This window comes from Etheostoma cragini, chromosome 8 (assembly GCF_013103735.1).
Source record: "Etheostoma cragini isolate CJK2018 chromosome 8, CSU_Ecrag_1.0, whole genome shotgun sequence".
Taxonomy (NCBI): Eukaryota; Metazoa; Chordata; class Actinopteri; order Perciformes; family Percidae; genus Etheostoma; species Etheostoma cragini.
The window spans coordinates 22,572,436-22,599,229 of record NC_048414.1 but is presented as its reverse complement, the minus strand read 5'-3'; the positions used below and the strand labels follow the sequence as shown (position 1 = coordinate 22,599,229).

General features: G+C 41.1%; 1 long non-coding RNA gene across 1 annotated transcript; it reads right to left on the bottom strand.

The window, feature by feature from the left end:
• Positions 1–2,277: 2,277 nt before the first annotated feature.
• On the bottom strand, positions 2,278–26,794 carry LOC117948897. The gene is made up of 3 exons (XR_004657584.1): positions 25,993–26,794; positions 4,131–4,138; positions 2,278–2,287 (listed from the first exon to the last, which is right to left on the bottom strand). It is a non-coding gene; the product is annotated as an uncharacterized LOC117948897 (long non-coding RNA).

The window sequence follows — 26,794 nt, the reverse complement described above, 5'->3', positions numbered from 1 at the left end:
GGGGACGTAGAAAGAGTGCAGGTGAGGAGAAGAGCGCACTGTCCGAGTAATTTTGAAAGCAGGGAAACAAACCGATTTAAATCCAAGCACTCTGTTTCAGTGAGCTTTAAAATAAAAGAGAATTTACGCATGATACATGGCGCTCATCTTTTCCTGCCTGACCCTCTGGTTTCTACCTCATGCTTTAGGTTGTAATGATGACGATGAGGAGGAGCAGGAGGAGGACGCAGGGTGCGCGGGGCCGACCGACCTGCAAGATATCAACAGGTATGTGAACCCACTGATCTTCTCTAACAGAGTGTCGTAATTTAGAGTACCGACCAGGTGAGCGCCCTCAGAAAAGTGAGTGTCGTCCTAGTGTCTGATCCCAGTGCCTGATCCCAACCTGGCAGCCCAGTGTTAAGCGCCTGTATCGATCTCGAGACGACGGTGCTCCACTTAACGTTAATGGCAGCTAATTAGATTGAAAAGAAAAAGTTGTTTTTTCCTTGGGCCCCCTGCAGAAAGAGCTGCGTGATCCCCGCGGGGTTGCCTCCCGATGGATTATCCCCCGGCCTCCTGGGCTCCAATGACAACAGCTCAATGTTGAAACCCTCCGACCCAATCAATGGTTGGCTTGTCTCCAGTCGGTTGGACACATGAGAGGGAGACAGAGACAGACAGAGAAGCTGCACTGGCTTTTTTTTGTTTTAAAGGTGTTCAAAGTGTGACGCGATTGTCCTGAAAGGGTTCTTATGACAAGTATCGCATGAAAACTTATGCAAAACCATTCGTATGAAAGCCTGTCTTATGAAATGACGGCCACCGCCCCCGGCCTGAATAGCTGCAGCCTCTATTCTTAGGATTTGGATTTTACTGTAATACTTTTTTGTCATGTGGAGCCTTGCTTAAGCTGTGTTGAAATTAAAGTTTTCATGAGAAAATAGAAGAGAACGTGTGTTGAACCCAAGCAGGACAGGGATTCAGCACCGGAGCTGCGGACAGCTCCACACCACATGATATGTCCAAACCGGCAAGGACATGAGAGGGAGAGACAGCAGAGTCTCAATCTCAAATGCGTAGGCCTGCTTTCCCCTTGCAGAGTTGATTTTCTACATGATGTTTAAATCTTCTGAAAAGGATTTTTCACTCTGTCCAATCAACAAACTGAACCCTAGATGTGTTATTTCAGGATGTCATAGCCCTTAAAATGTGTTGAAACTGGCTCCGTGAGAAGTGTGAAGGCCAAGAAATGTATCATACATATTATTCATTTTTGTCCCAAGTCCCAAATTATTCCGGGTGAATCGCCTTGGGATGTGTCAGTGACAGGCAGTCTCCTTCTGGCAGGGTGTGAGGTGTCAAAATGGAAACTGGAACACAGCCAGGATTTCCTATTTACATACCCTCCCCCCTACCTTGTATGAGTCTGTATGGAGGGAGAGAAGGGGTAACGCAATCTGAGGCTCGCAGACGGGTACATACATACACCCACACGTGCACACGTACAAATACACACACACACACACACACACACACACACACACACACACACACATACAAGCGCACCAAATGGTGTGACACAGCACATACAATCTGTAGCCATGAGAGAAATTCAGCGCTAACAGGTGTTCAAACAGGCCGCTCGGAACATTCTTCCAATTAATGCAATTAGATGGTGCCTGGTTACCACTCCATAATCTACAACTGCTGTGGAGGAGTGGCTGTGTGTGTGTGTGTGTGTGTGTGTGTGTGTGTGTGTGTGTGTGTGTGTGTGTGTGTGTGTGGATGTGTGTGTGTGAAGGAGAGAGAGAATGACAGAGACCGACAGAATAGATGGAAAACAGAAGTGTGAATTCTATACTATTGTGTGAACGCACTGTGAATGCATAACTAATCTCCTTTGGCCTAGAGTCATTATCACCTTTAGCAGATTGTCTAGAAACTGCAGGCTTTTTCCTCTGGTCCAGACAACAGTGTTTGATTTCAAATATAAAAAGCAGGCGGCCTCGGTACAGTAGAGGGATTGGTGCGTTCCAGACGAACTGGCGGTTCTCATTGGTTTTCTGTCAAGTGTGTACTGTAGATGCAAAGTATACACACTGGAATGGGCCATGGCTGTAAAGTGAAGCTGTTTGTGTGAAAGTAGAGCTTACTTTACTAAAATGTGAATTTTTGACAATTTTGGTCATTATGGAATAATCTGCTGATCCAATGTCTTGTTTTGTCTGAAAATGAAAGGAAGCATATTCATATAATTTAAAGCTTGAAACCAACAAATGCAGCACCATTAGTGACACAGAGGTGTCTGTTGGTTACTTGGGAGCCATACTGTTTGGGGGGAACATCCTTTCCTCTTTGACAGAACAGAGTAAGACAGTGTCTGGACTTTAATGTGCAGTGTGTTTTAGAAAGGTGCTTCTGATTACTTTATTCTATAGGAGGTTAAAGCAAAAAACATGAAAATCCTCAAGAAACCAGAGAATGACAAGAAGAGAAAATTTGTGATGGAGGACTCTTTCCATCAGGACGAGAGAACATCTTGATGTGATGAGTGATTGAGCTGTCATACTTTACAGAGAGCAGAGGGCAATCACAGCGGCCACCGTCTTTTCACAGAGAAAAAACAAGAAAGAAAGTTAAAAGGGTGCCATAAAGAGTGACATCTCTGTGTGTGTGTGTGTGTGTGTGTGTGTATGTCCATAGGTGGGCGTAGATGTGGGTAATATTGAGCAGGAGATGTTTGTGGCAGCTGTTGGCCTTGTTTGAACAGCAATCACAATCAGCGGCAACAGCAGCCAAGCGTGTGGTTGTGACAGCGCTGGTGGGAGACTCTCTGCTTTCGCCCCCCCACTCTCCACCCGGGCCGCACCTTCTGCACCTCCACTCCTCCTCCTTGTCTTCCTCCTTCTCTTTCTGCTCCCTCTGTTCTGTTCCTCTCGCCTGTCCTCCTGCACTTCCTGTCTGCCTCTTCTCCTCCTGTTGCTTCCTCCCTTCCCTTCAGAAAAGGTCCCTGACATTGCATTAGTTCCACCACAGTTGAGGCAGGTTCTGGATTGATTCTCTGCTCTCCTGGTAAAGTTATTATAGCTTCAGATCCCTTCCAAGTCAACATTTAAAAGCCATGAAAACAAGGTGTCCCTGTTCCTCTGGTCTAGTTTTGTATAGTTCTGCTTTAACAGCCTCTGTACTTCAACTACTGCTGGCTACCTGTGAGGGGAGTGACACACTGTGCACATGATTTGATTACGTTTCAGTGAATCCCTGTCTGGAAATTGGGTGGTTTCAGCAACAAAAATAGGATATGGAAAATGCAATTTGAAAACAAAATAGGAATAGGGCAAATATGGTACAAAGCACAATAAATATCTTTTTACGTCTGTCATGATCACTCGACTTGTCTGTGGTGTTAGGTTTATATTAATGCATTTTTTCTTGTTCCTTCTCTATTTAATAAAGAACTGATATATAATGAGATGTTGCTGAACTTTTCCCTGAACTTGTGTTTTCCCCTCATGATATTATTTGACATGATTTAGAAACATAAAATGAATTGATGAATCAGGGTGTGCAAGCCAACAAACACAGTGGGATAAAGATATTAAGGAGAAAGATGAATCAAAATGTTATAAAACCCCATTTGGCCTAACATGTTATGAGTTCAAACAAACAATACAGCGGATTCCAGAGATGCAGATTTTAAACAAGGAGGACTAGTTAGAATGATGCAAAATAGCATTCAACACAAATTAAAATAAAATAGGTGAATATATTCTAAATGAAAATTCAGGAAAACAGTATATGTATACAGTATATATATATATATATATATATATATATATATATATATATATATGTGTGTGTGTATATATATATATATATATATATATATATATATATATATATATATATATATATATATATATATATATATATATATACACACACACATATATATATATATATATATGTGTGTTTATATATATATATATGTGTGTGTGTATATATATATGTGTGTGTATATATATAGAGAGATTAATATCTGCCCATGTGTCAAAATTCTAACAAATTCATTTATAACAAGTTTTCTACTTACCCAGTACTGTTGTTCTGCCACCGTGTCTTCTACACCTGGTCCTCCCCTCCTCCACTCTTTCACCTTCTTCTCCACACTCACAGCCACCCCCACCCCCATTCCTCACCCTTTCATATCCCAGCTTCTTATCTCTATCTTTTTTCCTTCCATGCATCTACTCAGGGAGCAGGCTGAATCCATTGTTTGATGTGGTCTTTTTCATTTGCTGGAGGAAGGCAGAGGAGAGGAGAGGGGGCAGGGATGGAGAGGTGAAGGAGATGGAGGTGGTGCTGGTGAGGGTGTAGGGGGGATGTTCACTTGAGGATGGGAGAGAAACAAGAGATTATTAAGGGCGTCCAGGAGCAACAGGCTTTTCAATGTTTGTAGAGCTGCCTTGCAGTCGGTTTATTGGTTGGTTTTCATGCTTTGGAGTCAGTGGAGTTAGAGATCAGTTTTAACAAGGAAGTCAAATATTAAATTGTAAATATTGACAAAATAGGACGTTGTTTTCCTAGAGATTCTCATTGCTGTGGGAAGCAGATCACTAAGACGCCTTTTTGTTTGTATTTACTGTTTATGTTTAATGTCCAACAAAAATTCAATTGCATTTTTTTTTCCTGCTACCTCTTATACAAGCTATGGTAACCCCATTCTCCGTGCTCTACTTACCAAAAAAGGGAGAATATGAATTACATTTTTTGTCTTTGCATTTGCTGTTAGTTCTCCAAATACGAAGACTAAGAACTTGTTTTTATACAGCCTATAGAATTGCATTTGTATCACAACATCAGTATAGATATATTTATGATATAGATCCCTAATCCCCTACTCCCTAAAGTAAAGACACTCATAGTTTACTCTCTAGTGAGCAGTTAACTCAGATTTAGGACACTTATATATCTTAATCATTTTTCATTATCTTTATCGAGACCGATTTTCTCATCTATAAAATGCGACTAATTGCATCATAGGATTGTTAGCAGAAAGTAGTACATTCCACAGGCTCTTCTTACGCAGTTGTTCCACTGTGGTGATTTAATGGTAATATATAATAAATACATCTCACATGCAAAATTCAGACACTTAAAAAAAATGGCAGAGCGTAAATATTAAATAGGGTGTGGTTTTGGTTCCAACAGACTTCGAACAACAACCTATATTAGCTTTCTTGATATTGTCTCCGTTTTTCTTACTTGTAATTCTTCAAGTTTCTTCCTGTTAAAGAGGAGTTTTTCCCCAACCCTTGTTGGTCATGGCAGAATGTCGGTTCTGTGTAAATAATAAGTGCAAAGTCGAGACCTACTCTACACCTCAACTCACTAGAACGGATCTGATTCCGCAAATGATTTTTCCCATTAAAACATCTAAAAAATGTTTAAGCCCAGGACCAAACCAACCAGCTACAAAAGGAATCATCGCCAAAAACATTTGATTTGGCTCAAAAAAACTGAAAAAAGGCTAAGGAGGAAGCACAGGGCCTGAAACGGACGTACCCAACAGTACTAAGTACCTGCAATTCGGATTTTTGTCAACATGAGTACCCTTACTTCTAATTGTTGCTGACAGTGTTATTAATAGGCTCATAGTTATATAAAAACAGGCTGTATATTAGGATTAATTTGGAAAACCCAAGCAAATATATATAAATAATAACAATAATAATTCATACTTCATCAATACAGCAAGGAAAATTACAATGTTTTCACTTTGTTGTTAGAACACACATTATACACAGGCCTGAAATACACACACGATCAGTATCTATACACGCACAAATGGAGAGAAGTCAGAGTGAGAGGGGTGCAGCTGTCGATGGGCAGTTGGGGGTTCGTTTTCTTGCTCAACCAAAAATCCAGTTCGGGCACTGTACAAGGCAGTATACATAAACAATCATAGAATTAAGTGGCAGCGGGTTCACATGTGCGGTAAACATTTCTATGGTAACAGCGAGCTCCACAAATCAGAGACATGACTATTACGCTTAGGATTGTGGGTAGTGTAGTACTTCTCTAATACATTGTGAATAAAACCTGTTTTACTTATCCCCGAAAAGCTCCGCCGTCACACAGGGGCCTCCTCCAGATGTTCCCAATTTACCCGCGCTACCCATTTGGGCTTACCAGGTCGGTCCAGAGTCTTCCCCCATCCCCTGACCTAACTCACCACCAGATGGTGATCAATTGATCAGTGTCTCAGCCTCAGATCAGATGAAACCATTATAAAATCAATCACTGACCTTTGGCCTAGGGTGCTCTGGTACCAAGTACACTTATGAGCGTCCCCCAGTTCGAACATGGTATTTGCAATAGACGATCCATGACTAGCACAGAAGTCCAACAACAAACAACCACTCGGATTCATATCAGGAGGCCGTTCCTCTCAATCACGCCTCTCCATGTGTCTCCATCATCGCCCAAGTCCCCCTGCAGAACTATGGAGTCCCCCACTGGAGCCCTATGCAAGACTCCATTCAAGGTCTCCAAGAAGGCTGAGCAGTCCAAACTCTTGTTTGGTTCATATGCACAAACAACCAGGACCAGAACCGATACTGAGCGAAGAGGTAAGCCCCACCAGATCTAACTGGTAGCTCTCCACCTCCCGCAACAAGTTCCGGCTCCTTCCACCACAGAGAGGTGACATTCCCCGTCTCCAGAGCCAGCCTCTGCCGCCCAGATCTGGTCCGTCGAGGCCCTTGATCTTCACCACCACCTATGTGGCAGCGCACCCGCCCCCGGTGGTCCCCCCCCCCCAGGTGTTGGACCCATGGGACGATAAGAAAGAAGAAATAGGAAATAGGAAAAAAAAACAGTTTCATTCCTTAAAAAAAACTGATTTTTTTCTTACCATCCATATGAAATTTACTTAAATGATGAACACGTTTCTGAAATTAAACACTAAAAACTGTTGATTTCTTCAGGCGATTGTTTTTCAGTAGAAATCTTTATTTACATCAGATGGCAGGACATCCTAATTATGACTGGTTTGGGAAAAAAACACAGTGAACACAAGACACTGTGTGCAAAAATAAGACAGGAGAATCAAAACGGACTAACGAGCAGTAAACTGATAACCCATTTGGATTCTATTTCGAGTAAGTGTATGATGAGATCCAACCGTGTGATCCCCAGCTGTGGCACCTTTGCTGTTTCACTTTCTACAAGAAACACAGGGCCAAATGAACATTGGTGTTGACTGACTGATTGGCTGTCACTCATTGTTTTTTTCCCCCCTTGGGCCTTTGACATGTAGCTTGTGAATCATGATTGGCTCATAAAATAAGGGACGTGGCTGTCCGTCTGTCAGTTCTGTGACAGACTTTAACATCGGAGCTGTCAGGCTCGCCCCTCCGCACAATGATAAGAAAGGATTTATTTAATTTAGCACTGACAAAGGACTGTCAGCATAAAGGAAAATACAGATTAATGCAAATAAAGGATAATGCTTGAAAACTAGAAGGTCAAAGACAAGATCTGCCTCATACAAACAAGTGCTTCTATAATAATAATAATAAGAAGAAGAAGAAGAAGAAGAAGAATTCATTTATTCTGTATATTACTGTGTTGCTAGGCTACAAACAACTGGCTGCGTATGCAGATTGAGAATAAAGGCCGTCAGTTGCTAAAAGGCATGACTCCTAAACTAAAAAAAAAGCTTTTTATTGATTTTTATTAGGAGAATAATATAATTTCTAGCCTCTATACTCTATTAATAATCTGGAAAAAAATACAAGTAGATCAGCAAAATCATACACATATCCATCTGCCTTAAAATTACATTTAATTTAAAAGAGTTGTCAAGCATCGTAGCAGGTACTTTGAGGATAACAATGTGAGGGGAAATTATAATTAAAGATCTGCGGATTATCAGAGTGAGAATTTATGTGCTAATTATCTTACATTGTAAATATAATACAACTGTAAAAGGTCTATTAATTGGTTCATGTGCATCTTTAATACAATGTTTGGTCAGAACAGCACAGGTTAATCTGAGCAGAGGGTTGTGCAGATGTATTATATCGTTTTGAATCACACAACACAGATCGTTGCTTCATTTACATTTCAATGCATCATACCAGGCACACTGACGTGAATACATATTCAGGACTACAGAGCCGATCAGCACTTACTGTTTGTATTCATAGTCCTGTGTATCAGACAAGCATGTAGAGGAGAAGCTCACAGAGCAGCAGGCAGCATTGTTCATGTTTGACTGCATTTAAATACTCACATTTCTATCAAGCCTTTCAGTCTATACAAAGTGCAACAGCACAGACAATTATGTATTTCTGCATGCATATTTGTACATCTATTTCTGTGTGAATGACTACTGCAGTTAACGATTCACATTTTTCACTCCAAGGTCGATGCAGAGTTCTTCAGTAAAAGGCAAAGCGCTTCCTCGTCCACCTGCACACTGTGAGTAACTGTCAGCATGTCAGCCATCTGCCACCACGTTTTTTCTCTCTATACACTTCATTGTGTTGTTGCTCTGATTGGAATGTTTGCACTTGGCCAGCGTCTATGTGTCGCTGTTTATTTTTTCCTGAATGTTAGACCTTTTCTGCACGTTTCTCCATGTGTGAAGTCTGTTACGAGTCTGCATACAGGTGTGAAAACGGGGATGCTCTGAGATGATCTAGTGTGATTGTGCGATTTTGTGTTTTTGTATGGTGTTTCTCACATTGCATGTGATTGTGTGTTTGTGTGTGTGTGTGTTTGTGTGTGTGTGTGTGTGTGTGTGTGTGTGTGTGTGTGCACGTCTGTATGTGTGCGCGACAAACTTCTTCAAGCATGTTTGTGTCCTTGTGTGTCTCTCTATGTATGTGTGTGTTTATAACCCAAGGCCATTCAATAGCACCACAATCATCCATCCCATATCCTGGTCGCTATGGTTACTGAGGCCACTTATCACAGAGGGTCCCACCAGATCAAACAGGTGTGCATCCTGACAATGTCTCGCCTCAACGACTGTTGCTAGGATCCTTTGTTGCACACAATGCACAGGTGTTTGTTGCCGCCTGTGAAAACCAGCAGGAGTGCAAAAACATTGTCTTGACGTCCCAGCGTGCGAGCGTGTGTGTGTGTTTGTGTGTGTGTGTGTGTGTGTGTGTGTGTGTGTGTGTGTGTGTGTGCTTGTGTGTGGCTCTGCAGGCAGTGTTAGTCAGATGGTAAAATCTGAGCAGCAGAAGTCAATGAGTAACTGTCTCCCCACCTTCAGGAGCAACTACTGTGAAGAGTGGCTTCGAGCAAGTCACTTCACCTCAGATGCTCCCGTGGATTCACAAACTGTTTCTGCTGAGCAGCAGGATGAGTGCACTGTGCAGTGTTAGACTGACCGGGAAGCAGATTAATGCTGTAAAACAACGTGATTTTAGAATGGAATAGGAGTTAAAGGGGAAAGACCCCAAACCCCAGGTTTTGAATCTTTAGCTGTTCTCCATAACATTAAAGTGGCACTCCAGCTCTTTAGTATTGCAGGTAAGTTACATTTTGGGGCTATACAAACATCCTTAAAAGTCCTGTACTCGACGTTCAGAACATAAATACAGCAGCAAGATATTTACTATGTGAAGATGTAGTGGAGTAATGGGCCCTGAAGAGAGAATGATGTCACACTCCCTTTTGTGTGTGTTGTAATGCGAGATTCTTTGTTCTTTCCTTTGATAGCCGGTCTTAAAAACATCTCTAATATTCTTCTTCTTCGGGGACTGTATAACTGTCATTCGATCAGATTAGATTAACCGTGGTCTGCAAACAGAAACAAACAACCCCATAACCGTCATCACTGATTCAGATATTGATAAGTCCTGACAAGTTACAACAGTTTTGGGCTGAAGAGCTCAGCTGGTGACATCATCCTTTTCCAGCTGAGCTCTTCCGCCCAAAACTGTTCTATCTTTGGCAGCACATTATGTGTTAAAGGACAATTCCGGCGCAAAATGAACCTAGGGGTTAATTGAACCTTAGGGGTTAATAACACATGGGTACTTAGTTGACTGTTCTCTGGGATATGATTTCATGCTAATCGAATGTGACCAGTTTTAGCGCAAACCGCTAATTAGCTTGGAACGCTAGTAGTTGGGTAAAGAACCTAGGGGTTAATAACTGAAGCTGTTATATTCGTGTTTTAAAGGGTTAATTTAGGTTCTCCAAAGTCACGCAATAACACCAATGGTCGGTCAGTTTACAGATCGAGCAATTCCTGTGTTCTGCTAGGTAAAATTACTTTTTGTCAAAGGATTCCGGTGGCTATACGGTGGATATAACGGCTTCAGTTCCCCCGTCGGAGAGGGTTTCAGGGTTAGGGAAGATTCAAGATTCAATACGTTATTGCCATCTGACTTAGTTGTTAGGAATTTGCCTCAATGCGCTCTTGACCGAACCATAAACAATCACAGCACAACCATCAAAACGTACTGTTCATAATAAGAAATAAAAACGCCAAACACATAATACATAGAGCAAGCTTTGGATGAAATCCACACAAAAAAACACAAACAACAGGCTGACGAACAGAGCAACACCGTGTCTCCAAAGGACCGAAAGGGAAGGGGAATCAAATTAATTGAAAGGACTGGGAACATCTGAGGGCCAGAGGAAAGTGCTTGAGGCCTGGCCACAGAGCTAGAAAAACAAAGGATTGTATCGAATTGTTAAACCTAGTGAGGGTTCTTTGACTTGCAGACCCTGCCAAGAGCCCCGCGCCGCCCACCCTCCCTCCATCCATTTCTCTCCTGTAGCTGTGTTGACAACGACGGTGCTGCCACCCTCACCCTTTCACCACACACCATGCTGTTCTCCACAATTCCTTCCTTCTCCGCCACCCTCCCCCCGGCCTACACACAGCACCTGTTCCCCTATTCACCCTCCTGTCCATCTCTCCATCCTCCAGCTCCAGCACTTGAACCGCGGGTTCTTGTGAGGCATCCTGCTGTCGATAAAGCTTCACCTCCCACCCCTCCCTTCCATTATATCCTATCTAATAAACCTGAAAGGACAAACATAAGCTCCCCCAAAAGAATTGCCCTTCCCTCTAAAACCTCTTCTGAACCTGGAATTAAAGTATGTCTCATATGATTCAGGATAGAGCTGCATGTGATATTAAATACATCTCCTTGGCGTATGTGCATTTCCCACGTTGTGTTGCTCCCCCTCAGTTTGCTTTGCACATCACTAGCATTAATAATATTTACAAGATAATTCATATTGACAGGAAGCGCTTGGTCTTGTTCAGTCAGCTGCCCAGAAGTATACCCGTAAATCCATGTTGACAAGTAGGTTGCAGTCTGAGCTGCCTTCCACCTGTTTGTGAGTTTATTTCTGTGTACACAATTACTACATGCAGTCTGAACTTCAGTGTGCTCCGGGGGCTTTTACACCTGCAGTTGATCTGATTTTGTTGTATCTGATTAGGATTTAATTAGGTTGTAGTCTGGTGCCAGGTGCATGCGAGGTACTTAAGCGGAATGAGGAAATGTAGTTTTTGAAATGAAAGATTTCTGTGCCATTCTTCTCTCCCTGCACCGCTTCCTTCCTCCATGTTCTCCCTTTCACCTTTTCCATATGTCGCTCATTTCAGACATTGCACCTTTTTCTCGCTGTCACTCCTCCATTTCTCTCCTCTACCTCGCACCTCTCTTACACCACTTCCCTCACCTCTCCCCACTCAACAGGGCTCCTCCTCCTCCTCCTCCTCCTCCTTCTCCTCTGTTCTTTTCACTCGCGCTCCTTCCCCCTAACCCAATAACGCTGGCTCTCGAGAGCTGCCCTCGCCGCTCCACCTCACCTTCACCGCTGCTCTTCCAGCAACTGACCCCCCCCCCCCCCCCCCCCCCCCCCCCTCCCCCCACGTCTGTGGCTGCTTCTCCCCCCGCGGCGAGCCCTCGCCTCAGACCACCATGTACAGGATGCTCCCTCCTGTGAGAGGTCACTGGTCTGGCTGTCTTCTCTGTTCTCCCCCTCAGAGATTCTCTGACCATGACTGGAGATCACAGAGTCTTTCGTTCTCCCTTGAATAGGCTGCCAAAGGGTTAAATATTTATTTAAATGCCCAGTATTGTTTTACAGATACATTTTAGCACTCGGGTTATTTGACTCTGTGCTCTGTGTTTGAACCTCGCAGAGACACACAGGGAATTTATTGCCATCCTGAAATGGATTTGGAGCATATTTTAACATGAATACAGGCTTTTCAGATTAACTGTGAACGCGTATGGCAACAGTGGCACTGGTGGTGCAATATTTTTGTTTTTAAATTAAGTACTTATTTTAACTGGATGTCGCGTTGTCACACAAAGGTTGTCCCTCTCTTTGTGTTTCTCAAGACACAAATGCATGTGAGATTAATTTTTTTTTTAGGATGACTAACTGTATTTAATTTAGGATCATATCAAATAGAAACATTGAAACAATTGTTGCATTTATGATAGCAAGTTATGAAAGCAGAAAGTATGACATTTTAAAACCTAGTGCAGTAGGCGTCCTGAATGTTTTTCAGGTTTTACGTAAGGCATGTGACAGTGATTAAAAATCTGCTTATAATGCTTTCGATTTATAATTTATATTTTAAATATCTTTTACACAGTTTAGCAAAGAGTCTTAATAATGTCAAACCCTCTTTTTCCTCAACTCTAGTGTGTCTTTAGTTACTGTTCATTTGGTAGTCACTGTAACAGCCAAGTAATCAAGTAATAAAATAATCATTTCAGCACTGCGTAGTGCGTTACAGGGCCGCGGCAGTATTTCAAACACACTAGTTCACATTGATGCAACACTGTATGTTTTGCATTATAAATTAGCAAAAGTAATATTAAGAATCCTATGTATTCTTAAAACACCGCTCATACGTTATGATTATGAATATTGCCACACTGCTATTTGGTATTTAGTGGAAGAGGGAACAGGTGACATGAACTGATGACAGTTGAGGAAGACATTTGATTTTCATTGTACTATGAGGCTAACTCATCTGTGAACCCATTTGAACACTGTTACCAGTTGTAAAGAGATGTTTTCGTTTATTATTTCCATCCCGGCTGAGAAGGACCTGTAGCAAAAAATGACTTAATTGCTCAACCTTTTTATTTAAAATCCATTTGTGTAAATGTACTTTTGAGAAAATCAATCAAAATAGAAATTATCTCCACAATTGTAAATCATAAAGTATGCTGGTGGCCAGAGGACCGAGAAATCTGTTCTGTCACAGAGCGAATAATGAAAATGTGTCATCTTGGTCGAGGAAGCCAGACGCACACTGCTCTTCAGTGAATTCCATTTTCTAATTCTCTGACAGACGCAGAGGGGGAGCAGAACACATGTACCTCCCCATCACACACACCAATTACCGCAATGAGCAAATGAAAGGTTGTGTCCCATCAGGGCCACCGTAGGGGGTAGAGAGAGAGGAGAATGTAGCGAGAGAAGGGGGAGTTATACATAATTGCCCCCCCCACACACACACACACACACACACACACACATGCACATAGCCTGCATTAACAACAGTCATCTTCTGCTGTCACCGTTGTGGATAATCTCAGAGTTGTCTGTTCAGTTTTACAGCAGATTGGCTCTCCCTGCTCGCATTTGCTCTCCTTGTTTTTTTGTTTTTTTCTGTCTCGTCCTCGATTTTTTTCTGTCTCCATTTCTCCATCATGCCATTTTACCCACTCCTCCTCCTCATCAACTGCCACCATGCTCAGTGACATTTTCCCTGGCATAGTTTTTACAATAATAGCAGTCAAAATATGTAGAGCGAGTCTGTCGGGTCAATCAGGTTTATTTGCAGTTTCAAAACATCCAAATGAATGACAATGACTGAATTAACCAGCTTTTGTAGTGCTTATATCAATGCAGCTGTTACATGTATTTATAAATATTATCATATGTGGGTGTTTCATTCTGTAAAGCTTCATGAGGCAAATCAAAATTCCCCTTAAGATCCTATGTAGAGTCATGAATTTAGGGGAACAAAAGAAAGCGTAAATTTGGAATCTCCCTGTCTAATTTCTATCAGCTCTGTGTATCTCCAGTGTGTCAAAACTTAAATCTAACTGTAAATCTGAGAGGCGAGAAGCCCAGCTGCCTGCATGTTCTCACTGCGCTCGGCTGCAGCAGTGTCTCTGCAGGCTAATTGAAGTCAACCACAGGGCACTGCTAATGATCAGCCCACAGTGGCCCTTGGTCTGTCATCTCTTTGTCTGCAGCCCCACATGGTATTTAGAGATCGGGAAGGTTGAGAGAAAATGAGAGAACGGCAAAAAACACGGTAAAAAATTAAAAATAAACTAAGTTGTTGAAGGGGGAGTGGAGAAGACCATGGTGTAGAGGTAGGGGTGATGGGGGAGCTTGCGGGTGTTAGACAGATGACCCATGTGATGAAATGACCGCCCCTGCTGTGCAGGAAGTAGCCATGTCCGGCTCTGCTCACTTCTGCTCAGTGGTCATCATCCCTCCCCTGAGCCCAGCTCCAGATTCGCTAACATAGAATCGATCCGAGCAGGTGGAGCAAAAGGCTGGAGGACAGGAACTGTGGATGAGGTGAGAGAGGATGAAGAGGAGGATGAGGAGGGGGGGGGGGAGCGTAGATAAGAACAGGACAGGAGGAGGAAAGAGACGAGAGGAGGGGGAAATAGAGTGAAAGAAATGAAAGGACACAAAAGGGAGGGAAAGGGAAATATGGTTAAGGGGAAATCTAAGGACAGAAGAGAAAAGGAAAGAAATAGGGAGGAAGAGGTAAGGATCGTTAAAGAAAAAAGGGAAAATAAAAGGACATACAAGGAGAAGAAGGGGAGAGAGCAGAGGATGTCTGCTGTGGATTTTTGTGGTTACAAAAAATCTTGTCAAATCCACAGGTGATCAAATTTTCATATTGATTTATGTAATTAAATCAGACAGGAGAGAAGCTGTGGAATTAGAGAAACCTTATCCACGGCTGGAGAAGCTTGTAAGGGAGATAGAGATGTTTTTTTACGTTCTTTCTACTGAGCGGAGATTGTGTTGTTTTACTGCTACAGCACAACTTATCCGACCCTGTGTGTTTTCACAGCCGGTCACATTTGCCCTCGTGGCATTTAGCTTTACGATTCCTGGGAGCCGTCGGCAACCAGTTAGACATAACCTAAAAACAAGCGTCAGGTCTGTGCCAGTCACACATAATATACTGTATTAATGCAAGAGATCATCAGAGTAGAGCAGAAAAACAGCAAATAATCAGCCACTGACAGTTTTTGTCCTTTTTAGTCATTCAGGCTCAAACAACAAAATGTAGTACCCCAAATTCAGTCAAATCTTTGTTTCATAGCTAATCACAGTCACCAGTTGTTCCCACTACAAACTGCAACATGACAATGAACAAAAATGGATGATAAAATCCCCTTTCTTCCGACATTAGAAATCCCTGCAAATCACCATGGCTTGTCATCAGATTTTCGTCTGACAACAAAATGAAATGTTTGGGTCAACATGCTGCTCTTTCAGTGGATGTTCCAGTGGTGACTGTCTTCAAACTATTATAATTTGACATAAAACCCTGATTCCCAAGAAGGAATGTGATTGGTTATACGTTGACAAGAGCTGGTGAGGCAGGAGAGTGAGCTGGGAAGATGAATTAGATACGGTGTACTCGCAGGACATGTACGTACAATAAGAGCAACACGTGCAAAACAAACATCCCTGCAGAGTGTTGAAGCTTCCAACCATTCTTCCTTCAGACTGGGAGAATTTCATCCGCGGAGGTGCCGAGTTAGATTGCATGGATTGCATCAAATTTTCAGCTGCAGCTGTTGTATTTGTCCACCCCCTATCGTGTCATCTGCACACACTAGGACTTCTTTTAAAAACCCAACGCGAAGACCCTGCATCATCACCAAATTGAGAGCCTTGCCTAATGAAGTGGCGGCATGAATTAAGATGAACTGGAGCGGCTCTCTCTTTGCATGTCGTTAACATGAAATAAAACTAAATCCTCGTCATGAACAAGCTGTTAACGATTTGATTAGCTTACAGTACATGTAAAGGAAAATTATTCATGTTGGATATTATAGAATATAATAAAAGAACCCCCCATTCCCCCTCCTCTGTATAAGAATTACATTTTGCTAACTGGCCTTGACAACCTAATTGAACATTAGTCTAATATAGAACATTACCAGAAGAGAAATGAAAGCCTGCTGTCCCTGAACGCTCTGTCAGCTTCATTGTGAACTCTATAGTCTTCTCCCAGTTATTTCTCTCTTTGGCTCTGAGTGAAAGGACCTTCATCCCAAAGTGAAGAGCATAATTTAGCCTGCTCTAATGACATAGAACTACTCAGCAGGCTGCCCATAATTGTTAGACCAGGGCTGGGAGAATAATAGTCCAAAACTCTCACCCTTCGAGCTTTTCTCCAGCACAAGTCGGAGTATACGCGGTGACCCAAGTCCTCCAGAAAGACAGACCAAGATAACTAGAACCACTAAGTTATGTGAACTATGGGGAGCCCATTATTTCTTAATATGCTTTTTAATGTGAGAATTAGAAGCAGACTCGAAGTGGAGCTAATTTGTAATGTGTCATTCATGTGTGTGTGTGTGTGTTGGGAGGGGGGGCAGGCAGCATGTCCTCATGTGGCATTCTTCAATGTTCCTCGTCTAATACCTGTAACTTAGTGGCTCATACTGGACGTTAATGAGTACTGAGAAGGGCACCTCGCCAGGCAGAGAAAGAGGGGGAGAGATGAGTACTTAGGGCAGAGAGAGAGAACGAGAGAGAGCAAGAGAAAGAAAGGAGAGCAGTGCTGGTCTAATGAACTCATAGCCGGCTGTACACTGTCACTCTCCTGCTCAGCGCTGTGACCTGGACAATACAGCCACATTGTTGCCTCTGGAATTGTATGCTAAGCCAGGCAGCCAGCACCCCATAGAGAATCAATGGCTCCTGTAACTGAAACTTGGTGGCGGTGCAGTCCACCGAAGGCAGCTGTCATTCTAAGTATTGTCGGTTCTGACAGCTGATGATGAGGGCATTGTAAAGAGAAAAAAACTCAGCAGAACGCCAGAAAAGTACAGACATCTCGGGGTGCAATGTGGAGGCGGTTAAACGCAAAATTATAAAGATTTTATATCTACAGCTGCAGCAGCTACTATACACTAATTATTTGGGGGAGTGGAGGGTCAGAAAAAGTTGTTTTTTTTGGCCACAGGGAGGGTAGTTTGAGGTTTCTCGGAGAGCAGTGTTGTTCTTTTATTCATTTTGTCATTTGTATTCACATTTTATTTTTACTTGTGAGTTAATAGTTGCATAAATATCTACATAGGACTTATGCAACTATGACAATTGGACATACAACTCACCTTATACAATGACTTTAGACTAAGACTTCTCTTTATGAATCTTTTTGAGATGACTCCCACAAGGAAATTGAAATTTCCAGCATCAGTTTTTAAAAAGAAGAAAGAAAAAGAAAAGACAGTACAAAAAAATCGAATTGTTTAAAAAAATTGGGTGAGGTAAAACATAAGTTGTGCCCAGTCTGTGCGGTCCAGTAATATTTTAAGCTATGGGGGGGAAGGGTGTTGCAGTCTTTTCAAGTCAAAGGAAAGCTCCAAAGAATTTTAACAATGCAAGAACAAGAAAAACCCCTATTGTTACCCCAACACAGTCTTTTAGAGGAAGAATTTTCCGCTGGGGATTTATACACATTTGGTGCTCTTGTGCGTGTATGCATAAGCATATCATAAGGAGACATGGAGCTTAGGGATTTATGTTTTTATTCCAGTTTAATAAACACATTTTACATTAACTGCTTAAAGGGTAAACACTGTTTTTGTCAACCCCATTTCACCATGCATTTATGTTTAATAGACTAATGCGTTAAAAAGTCTTTGAACTTGGTCCAGTTTTGAGTGAGATCGCGTGGACGGGCCAACCAAGCTTCAATGTGACCTAATGGGGCAATTGTGGCGCCTTGCTGCTTGTCCAATAAGTGACTCAGTTTCACTACTGACAGGCTCAGATTGTTACTAATAGGTCTGACAACGTTATCGATCTCAGGACGTGACGTTTGTCCGAAGACAGCGGTGTGGAGATTGATGCGCGGGACGAGAAAAAGGCGTTCAGCTAGTCTGTTGTTTCGGAGTAGGCTACAGAAATCATGGCCTCCTGTTATCTAAAATCTATCTATCTAAAAAATCTATCTAAATGTAATGGCTCAATATTTAACCCTTGTGTTGGTTTCCTGTCAACCATATAAAAAAAAGTTTTGTCCCACATTTTTGTCACTTTTTCAATGTTGTAGGTGAGTTTTTTTTAAAAATTTATAGTGTTGATATTTTCAGCGCTTATTTCAATGGCCCATTTATTGTGACAACATTTTTTTAACAAAAAAACGGCTCAGTTTGACCCAAGGACAACGTGAGGGTTAAATGATTTCAACAGCGTGGATGAGGTCTATATAATTGGATGGTCGGCCGTATTCTTTTGAGCCAGAGCAGGCTACAGTCTACGGATGAAGTCTATGTATGAAGAGCAGACGAGGGGAGAGGGAGAGAGAGATGAAATGGGGCCCATGTTGAAAAAAATTGTAATTACCCTTTAACAGTACCGGGTCCAGCACCTTAAAGCGTAACTCTTAACTCTCGGCAAAATGCACATGAACTCAGCATTGACAACGTTGTTTGTGTACACAGAGTTAACTAAAAAGAAAGGTTTAAGCAACTCACTTCGCTGTTGTTTTTTCCGGTTGCCGTCCATCTACTCGAGGGAGGATAGTGAAGATGGAAAGGTCCTAAAGCTTAGTTCCATATAAATGCACAGATAATTTGATGTTCCTCATATAAGAATGACATTTCCTCCGATGGAGTCCGCATTCAGAGATCGACACTTTTTGACTGGCAAGAAGGCTGTGATCAAAAACAACAACAGCTGAGTTGTTAAAACCTTTCTTTTTAGTGAACTCTGTGTACACAAACTATGTCCCCAATGATAATGTAGAGAGCACCTGGTGATACTCTGAGCAAAGTCTTATGTAATGTCAAACCTTCTTATTGTGTTATATGATGCTATCATAGAAATGCCCCTAGCACTCCCATTCAAAAGGCCATTCGACCGAAAACGAGAATACGATAAATCTTAAAAGTGGCGCTTCCGTCCTATATGTGCTTTTAAATGAAAGTTTATCTCAGGTATGTTCACAAAAAGAGCCTAGGTTGCATGTTGGCAAGAGTTACGTTTTAATAGGCTTCCGAGATTGAATAGGCAGTATTGAGGCTGCAAAGTAGTGTGTGTGTGTGTGTCTGTTTGTGTGTGTGTGTGTGTGTGTGTGTGTTTGTGTGTATATGTTATTTTCAGGAGTTAAGAGCTCTTGTCTCCATCAGTAAAACATAGAGTGCAGCACTCCCCAACCCTGCCGGTCATTTCATCTACTTCCAAATGTCACAGTGTCACAGACTTTTGTTGAGATCAGCAAGCAGGGCACCAGTGAGTTTGTGTGTATGCGCGTGTGTGTGTGTGTGTGTGTGTGTGTGTGTGTGTGTGTGTGTGTGTGTGTGTGTGTTTGTGTAAGACAAGGTAAAAAAAAAAGAGAGAAACAGCAGCGAAGATAGAACAGATGATGGAGAAACATTACAAGCATCACAGAAAGTCCACATCCTCAATACATTTCAGATAAATAAGTGATTTGTGTCTTTTCTCCTGCAGGACAATAATGAGGTGGGAAAGCCGTGTCGGTCAGCGTGTGGCGCTGGGCCGTTTACCCACCATTAAAGATTAATAGAAATAGAAGAATGGCGGAGAGGTCAGCGAGGCTGAAGCCAGCGATATTAACAGGAAATAGGATGGAGCAGAGACGCTGTAGGTGGGCTTCAGCTAAACAAGCCATTATCATTCATTTACAGGATATTTGTCATTCACAACACAACCTGCACCCACAAATAGTGTTGTGATGTTTGACTTGAATAATGGACAACTGCTGAACATGATTTCAGTTATCCCGCTGATGTATTCCTACTCTTTTGCACTTTGTTTTTTTTTCCTTTTGCTCTCCACTCCCCTCATCTTTTTCTTTAATTTCCTTTCCTCATCTTCACCTGTTTTCTTCAACGTCCTTTCTTTTCCTCAAATGATCCCTTGTTTCCTTTGATTTACCCTTTTTCTTCCTTTTCCTTCCTATCCTCTCCTCTTCTGACCTTTGCTTTCCTTGCATTTTTCTTTTGTTTGCTCTCCTCTCCTCTCATTTCCTTCCCCTATTCCTTCTCTTTGTTTTCTTTTTCGTCTCTCTTCAGTTTTTCCATGTCTTTTCTCCTCCCTTTTCCTTCCCTTAACCACTTCTTTCCTCTACTGTTTCTCTTCCCTTCTCCGCCACTCTCCTTTTTCCTTGCCTTATCTTTTGCATTACCCACTCCTCTACCCTCCTCCTCCTTTTCCTGCAGAGATCCCTCAATATTGGCAGTGCTTTGGAAAACCAATACCAGGAGATTAAACATGTCCTTTTCCTCTTCTGTTATTAAAACAGCCTGTGACTCTGTCACAACCTTGTGCTCCGCTTTGTGCGTGTGTGAGATCTCTCTCTGCACTCTAGCCCAAATTATAACCAATAAAATAACCACAGTGACAAAGGACACACACACACACAAAGGACAGCTGGGAGACTTGGTCCCTGCAGGTAAGACACTTACTTAAGTGTGAGTCTGTGTGTGTGTGTGTGTGTGTGTGTGTGTGTGTGTGTGTGTGTGTGTGTGTGTGTGTGTGTGTGTGTGTGTGTGTGTGTGTGTTTTTGCACTGTACTTATTGGTGCATTATTACGGTTCATGAGAATGTGTTAATCAAAGTCATCATGGTTGCTTTGTCTCTCTCACTGTATGTTGTTTCCTCGCGCTCCCGTTTGCATCAACACACAAACCCAAAGTGTCTAAATGTCCTTCGATGTTGAGTCTTCTTCATGTGTGACGTGTCAGTGAATGAGGTAATGAATCACAAAACAAACACATTTACGTTGGTTACATTTTACGGTGTGTAATGTGTTGTGTCATTGCTTGTATAATGTGTTCATGTGACCAGACTTAAGTAAGTATCTTCTCTCTTTAGATATGGGATTGTTGATTAATGAATTACATTTCATTTGACACCATTAATAGCAATGTACAGCAACTGACTTTACTGTTGATTCCGACATTAAAGGGAAAATAAATCCTTTTTTAATCAGGAAAATCCTCAATATTTGATGTCACACCTCATCTGACTTACAGGGCTGCTGTTGGCAGATAATCAGGAGGCAGCACTTTGTCTCTCAGCCCTGTCAGAACGGTGGGACACGTTGTGGAAGACTAGTGATTTTGTTGTTGTACATTCATGTTCTTGACAACAATTCACAGTCTACCTCAGTGAGTCACGCCTGCACGTCCTTCCTCTCCTCCACCCTTTGCTGTTCCTCTTTAAATTAGTTACCACATGGCTGCAGCTTACAATTATACTCAGCGCACCTGTACATTTAATGGCTATACCAGAATGCATGCCGGTCATAAATATTGTTTAGGTTTGATATGATGAAAATCTCAAGGTTTATAACTTTTAAGAAACAAAGGTAATCTGAAAAATGTCCATTTCCAATTTAATCTTGACCCATGGTCTTGCAGGTCGACCCTCAAATCTGCATCTGTTTGTTGTTGTTGGACATTATGTTCTTGAAAAAGTAAGCACTGTAAACCCTGTACCCTGCTATAAGGTAGGTTCTCAACGTTTGTCTTTGTTGCTGTATGTTATTGTGTACAGAGAATACATAACTGCACATCTCCTGGTAAAGTTGTGACACCAGACGAATAAACGACAGAACTGCGAGGCAACGCAAGACATACGTCGAATCCAATGGAGGAAAAAAAAAGAATATTGTCTCTCTCTTTGCTTATGACTTGTACTGTATACATTTTCAACTGTACCTGAAATAAAATGAAAGCGGCTAGCCTGTTCGTGTGAGCTGATTAATGTTCTACGCTCTGCATATTCCACCCCATTGTACATCTCAGCCAGACTCCAACTGTGGCAATCAATTCAATCAGCAGCGCTTATGAAACCATTACAATCTAGCTGAGAGCAGGCGGGGGCTGCATCCTTCAACTGGCCTCAGAGTAATTACTATTTAGTCAAGCCAAAAGGATAGAAGGATGAAACGATAGATGGATAGATGGATAGATAGATAGATGGATAGATAGATGGGTGGGCAGACTAATAAAACATGTCCCTAATGACTAGCATGTGACTGTGAATATGCATCACAGCGATTGGGCAAAAAGAGTAGGTGTTTTGTTATTTAGACCCCCCTCTGAGAATGCTGTTGCAGGTTGTCATGGTGACTTACGTGTACCATAGCAACCAAGCTGAATGTTTCATCCCAATTGTGAAGGCCAGAGGTCTCGCGGCGCTGCGAGGATGTCAACGGGCCTCGAGGTTGTATTATATGATGAGGGAAATTCATTGGCTGAAACGCTAACAGAGACAGCCCACCACTCTCACCTCATGCATAATTACAGGCTCTGCTCTCCGTCTGCACAAGAAAAGGGATTTTAACAATACTTCCAGGAAAACATTTCAAGCAAATGTTTGAACCACTAACCTCTGGACAACATGTATTTGTACGGCATGTTTTTCTGTGTCTCTTAAATGGGAATTGGACTGCCGGTGTTCACTCTGGTGTTCACAGTCAAAATGGTCCGGGGCCTTTAATCACTTTTTCATTGCTTGTTTTATAATTGGACTGTAAATGTAAATGGACTGTATTTATATAGCACTTTTCCAGTCGCAACGGCTACTCAAAAGAGCTTTTACATAGTACAGGAACCATTCACACACACACACATTCAAAAACTGTGGTCGAGGCTGCCACCTGCTCATTAGATGAACACTCACACACATTTACACTACGATGGCACAGCATCAAAGGGCAACTCAGGGTTCAGTGTCTCGACACTTCAATATGGGACTGCAGGGCCAGGGATCGAACCACCAACCTTTCGATTGGCAGGTGGACCGCTCTACCACTCAACATCCACTTTTGGCCTTTTGTTTCCCCTTAAGTCGTTTCTAGATTGAAAAAATTTCATTCACACTGTCTGACAGGCTATATCCCTATCACATATATACATATATATATATACACATATGTATATATATATATACATATAGATACATACATATATACATAATACATATATACATGTATATACATGTACATATATATACACACACATATATATATAAGCATATATATATACATATCTACTCATATGTATTTTAACATATATATACATATATATTTACATACACACATATGTTTATATATGTATATATATATATATATATATATTTACACGTTTGTATTATGTATCAGCTTGTTCCAACTCTTCATTAGATGTTTTGTATAAAATTCTATATTGTATATAATATCATACCTGAAGCCAAATGTTATTTACATTTTTGGGTTTGGTTGCAGGTCAGTGGGGTCGAAGAGGTTGAATAAACCAACACAGCAAATTACACTTGTTTACATGTTTCTATTCACAATGATTGGAAGGACACACAGCCTTGTACACCTTTAAGAAAATACATGCATGTCTCCTTGTTATCCAAATAGCCTAAGGTCCAGTGAAAAACCCATTCAATTACTTTACTGAATTTTTTCAGATTTAGAACCCTCTCCAGGCTGTAAATGAGTGGTTTAATATTAAATTACAATTTTTCATCTTAGAAACAAGATCAAGACATTGTTGATGACATTATTGTCGTTATTGTTTCCATTTTAATGTGAAACTCATTTAGTTAACTCATAATAAAAGATGCTATATTAATAGCATTGCCTTTTTCATTTGTGGGGAATGTTGATATTATGATAGTTGATAGTTGACTGTTTTTCTAACTGTCACTGACAGCTCCGTTTGCTCAGTTACAGACTGGCAAGTGTTAGAAAAGAAAAATTAGATAAAGTTGTCAATGACAGCTGGAACACCAAATCAGCTTCAGGATAGGAATCCAAGACTCTGGTGTGGGATGTCAGTAAGTGTGCACTGCTGCTCTTAGCAACAGCCTTTTAATTCAGAGCAAATTATTTTAAAAGAGAAATACTTCTTGACAGGCTTGAAATGCGGTTAACGATGTAGGGATATATTTAAATATAGTTTTAGATGTATTTACAGAAAATTTTATAAAACTGAACAGCTTACTGGTAAAATCCAATATTTCTGATTAATAATGACCATGTGGTTAGGATAGAATGGGAAGACTTGTATGTTGTCTTTTGGGTCACAGCTCTAGGCTGATCTGCTGTACCACAATTAAATTAAATACATGACAGCCAACAAACTTCAGCTGGAAGTTAATTATCATCAGATGGAGTCCTCCAATACTCTAACGACACATAGAATTCAGATGTCACATCTTTATCGATTGGACTACATTGTTTGTCTGGCTTCCAAAACAGCTACAAATCACTGTTGAAAAAGAAATGCATTTTACTGTGTGGCACTGCAATGGTTAAGGTTTGCTAGGCACAATAACAGCCTGGTTAGCTTTAGGTTTAAAGATCATAGTTTGGGCTCAGTAGTTAAGACTAGCACTATATTAGAACAGTCCATTTACAGTTTTGGGTGTTAACGTCTTCTGTCTTTTATGGGCTTTGTCCCTTCAAGGTAAACATGACATTTTTGTTCCGCAAGGAAGTGCAATCTCTCCAGTCTTATTTACCATGTACACAAAAGAATGAATGAATGCAATTTGCAGTTAAGTTTCCCTGACCTTCTTCCTGGGCTTCTTTATTCTTCTTCAACCTCTAAGCTCCATGCTTCCCAGAGCAATTTGTCAAATAAGTCTTGAAAGCAGTACATCTTGGCTTTTGGCAGAGTTGGTCACACACACACACACAAAACATACACAGTAAGTATTTATCATAATTCCTTCCCTTTATGCCTTCAAAGTATACTTTCCATGTTTCAGATTAGTGCTTTTGTAAAACTGGGAATTATACTACAACTCTGTTTAAGATATGAATGTACAATTTGTCCTTTTGATCAAAAATGTGATTAAACCATTAACTGTAAGATGAAAGTTGCACATTTTGAATGTGTGTAGTTTTATGTGTGGGATATAAGAAACAGCTTGTGTGTAAATGTGTAAACTTAGCAAACGCAGTGACCAGGAGATGCTTTCTAAAGAGGACCTTTCTCATCCAAGGCTGCTGATCCGAGCTGTGATGGTTATGTATTCCCTAACCTTCTTCTGCCCTCTGCTGTCCAAAAACTATAATGAGTCATGGAGCTCTTCCAAAACTTCAACCTCATCCAAACCAGTATGTGCTTAAGTCTATGCATCCACATTAATATGTGCCAATGTTTGTTGTGACCTGCTACTTCTATGCCTTGTTTCCACATATTTCCAAAGAAGGAAAAAAAGCACCCAAATAAAAACAAGAGATCAATGAAATGCTTATGGATGTATTTTAATAAAAATAATTCTGTCAAAATTAAACAGAATACAATTTTTCTTTTTTAACATGTTTCCAGTACATAGGTCTTTTTTTCAATTATCATTTTTCCTTTTTTTATATTGTTTTAAAGGTTTTAAAAGTCATGCTAAGTAGAGGGTAACTCATTTCACAATTGTTTTTTTTGTTTTATTTTTTGCTAAAACTCAAAAGTCAAAATGTGAAATTAAAATCATGATAGAAGTGCGCACAGCTTGTCAGCGATGCCTAAATCCATTCATCCGGCCTCTCCTGAAGAAGTCCATGTGGCTTTAAAGGCCTTGGGCCCATTTCAAAAACTGTTCACATCCCTTCTTTCCTTAAAACAATCACTGATCACATCAGTGGCTATGTCTATGCAGGGATAAGAGAAAGGGTGCGTGGTAACAGTGCTGAGGCGCAGCCCAGGCTCACACACAAAGGACAGCTGGGAGACTTGTTCCCTACAGGTATGCAACTTACAAGTGTGAGTTTGTGTGTATGTGTGTATGTGTGTGTGTGTATGTGTAAGAGATGTCCTTCAGCTGTAGAAGCAGATGTCAGGAGTGTGTGCTGTATGTGTGGTTATTAGAATAGTTCCTATTATAGCAGAAGGTCTTTAAAAAAAGCTTGGTACAAGGTTTGACCACATACCCTGTAGCATTATTATTCCATATTTCTCTACCATAGACTGAAATTCTCTAATAAATGGAAATGTACACATCAGGGTGGATCCACAAGCCATTTACCAGGTCACAACAAAGCAGTCAAAGTGACAGATTTCCACAGTCAGACATCATTAACTCAGTGCTATATGGTAGAAAACCTGGTGTAAAAACAAGAGTTAAAATGTTTGAAATACAGTGAAGGGATGGGAGAAAACAAGTTTGTAATCAAAATCCAATTATTGGATTGAACCTGGGGTGAAGTGGAGTCTAGTTTGTGATTTTGCAATGAACAATCACCTGTTTAGATACAGAGACAGAAAGCTGATCAAGATGATGAAGATACACTGTCAAAATGAACAAGACATTATCAAATGATTAATCTCATGAACAGAAATAAAAGAGCCAAAAAACTATGAAATAATTTAAGAAATGATCAAAACTCAACTCAGGCCCAGGAAAATTTCCAGAATCACACACTGCCTGAGTAACTCTGAATTAACCAGCAGATATAAGCTACTGCCGCTAACACTTGGTTTTCACTTTGATGCTGACTCATACATCTAAGCCTGCAAGCCAGCCTAGCTAGTTAGCTGGCTAGGTAGGTAGCATATGT